We start from the raw sequence: 2,881 nt of genomic DNA, 5'->3' as shown, positions 1-2,881 counted from the left end.
GTATTCCAAGTGGTTAGGATAGATATATAGTTGCATTCTCTTAATGAATAGAATGATTTGTTCTAATGGTGTTTGTAAATAGGATCACAAGTCCATTTCTTGCCAGTAAGAAGAATATATACAGTGTATTATTTGTTGAAACTGTACTTCCAATTTGATTTGAAACTGTATCATTGCTATCTGTTTATCAATAAAACTTTGAAAAAAAAAAAACAAATTGCCTTTCTCAGCTGTGGGACCACAGACAAGTCACTTAACACCTCCATTTCACATTTTTCTTCTGTTATAAAAAAAAAAAGATTGATAATACTAGAACTTTCCTTACCAGGTGGTACTGCTGATTAAATGACTTAGTTTAGAATAGCACTTGGCATAAAGGAAGCACTATCTAAAGGTTTATTGCAATGATCATAAAAATTATATCAGTGAAAATACTGTTAAATATGTACACACATATAAGAGTGTGTAAAAGTGTCCGAGGTTGTGGTGTGAGAGTCAGTCACTCAAGGTTATCCAGAAGGATGGGCATTACATTTTGAGCCAGGCCCTAGAATTCTTGGCTGTCATTCAATCCCAAAGGCATGGCAGGGCTATCCCTTTGTTGTTGAAAACAGCCACAGGGAATAGGATCTTATAGTATAATGACTGGATCTCCCACAGGGGGAAAAAAAAACAAAAACCAACAACAACAAAGCAAAGCAAAACAAACAAACAAACAAACAAACAAAAAAACCAAAGAGGATGAACAGATATACCCAATTTCTCTGCCCCTGTTCCCTTAACTGTCAAGGAATCAGATTCAGTGAAGGAGCAAATAGACATTCATCTAGCACAATATTTTGAAGTATTCTTTCCATGAAAGAAAAGTCTGTGAATGTGGATGTGTAAAGGTCAGTGTCTACCTGCACATACATACAGCTATGCAATTTGAAGAAGCTCAGCAGGCATGTTTGGTATAGACTGTTGAAAATCACTGAAGGAGAAATCACTGAAGGAAAAAGAGACTCTGTCTACCCATGGCTGGTACAGTTTGTGTAGCAGTCAGCCCAACTTATTGGCGTAGGCCATAAATATGAGAAGACTACTTAATGGTATTTTCTCCTGATGTTTGAAAGCCCCTTACAGCATCTATCTGCAAAATCATACAGTTCTTTATCCATGTCCTTGTGTCTATAATTTTAAAAAGAGGCTTTGGAGTAAAGGTGACCAAACTTAGATACCCTGCATGTGACCCTCTTGCAGAAAAGCTTACAAACAAAGGAAAAAATTTACTTCCAGGAAAGTGATTGAGGGAGAAGTCTAGAAACCAGGAACCAAGTGATGGGTACCCTAAACAGCTCAGAGAGTCAAAAAGAAACCTGGAGAGAACCATACAGGAAATTTCAACATCCCACCTCATACTCCCAAGAAAAGTGGGAGTTTTAGTCATCTTCCTCATCACTGGGGTTAATACCTGACACCTGCAACTTACATTTCAGTCCATAGTTGGTGAGCTCCAAGCAGAAATAGTGTGGTGGAGGGGACTGGACACAGAAGGGTTGTGAATGCCATGGCAGTCGTGAAGCAGAGAGCCAAGGGCAGAACCAGGGAGGAGATGCAGCCTACCCGAGCGTGCTCCCATGACAGGTGTCTCCCCACCGTTACATTCAGCAATCATGTGACTGTGATTAGCCTTGCAAAAGACCCTCCTATATGCACAGGAAGCTTTGTGGATGGATCCCAACATAAACCATACGGGGAAAATGCCAGCAAGCCTCATCTTACTGAATGATATTCATGAAAAGAAATCACACACTCACAGCCTACACTTTGAAATCCACCTATGACTAAAAGCAAGACATCTATCCTAATGACATTTATTGTTTCTGTATAAACAAAAAGTATTTTATTATCAAAGCTACTCCTGAAAATTTAATAGGTTGATATTATTTCAAATGTTCAAACGTCAGTACAAGAAACATAAAGGAAACATCTTATATCTAAAGAATAAGAGTTCTGTAACAATAGATCTTATTTGGAAGGGAATCTATGAAATGGCCGAGAAAGATTTCAAAATAGTGAATCTATGGTCCAGTGAGATAGCTCAGCAGACTAAGCTCCTGCTTAGACAAGTGAAGGGACCAGGGTTTGATCCCAGGCACCACATACCATGTTAGCCCCACCCCCAAGTGCACTGAGGTGGCCACGGGAACTGGGAATGGTGGCACATGCCTGTAATCCCAGAACTGGCGAGGCTGAAAACAGGAGGATCACCACAAGTCCAAGCAGTGTAGTGAGACCTTGTACCAAATACATTAAAAAAGAAAAAGTGAAGTGAATCTAAGGAATCTGAATCTGATGCAGGTAACAATACAGAAAATGAATTCAGTATATTAATGATAAATTGACCAAAGAAATGCAAATCATTAAAAACCTTGGTGCTAAAAAGTCAATTGGGTCTACCAAATAGCCCAGCAGTTTAAAAACTTGCTTAGATAGATGCAGGGGCCAGGAGTTCGATCCCTGGGCCTACCACGCTGGCCCCAACCCTGGGGCACACTAAGACAGCAATTGAGACTGGGCATGGTGGCACACACCTGTAATCTCAGCACTTGGGAAGCTGAAAACAGAAGGATCACTATGAGTCCAGTCTATACAGCGAGACCCCGTAGACCTTGTAGAAACTATCCTGAATAAAGAAATAAAAATAAAAAGCCAATCAATATGATAAAAATATAATGAATAATTTTATGGTAGACTAGAACAAATATAAGACAGAATTTCTGAACTTGAGAACAGGTCCTTGAAATTAATCCAGTCAGGTGAAGAAGAAAAGATTGAGGAAAAAAAAGAAGAAAAGGAGGAAGGAAGGAAGGAAGGAAGGAAGGAAGGAAGGAAGGAA

This window comes from Octodon degus, unplaced genomic scaffold (genome assembly GCF_000260255.1).
Source record: "Octodon degus isolate 3935 unplaced genomic scaffold, OctDeg1.0 scaffold00030, whole genome shotgun sequence".
Taxonomy (NCBI): Eukaryota; Metazoa; Chordata; class Mammalia; order Rodentia; family Octodontidae; genus Octodon; species Octodon degus.
This window is presented reverse-complemented; position numbering follows the sequence as displayed.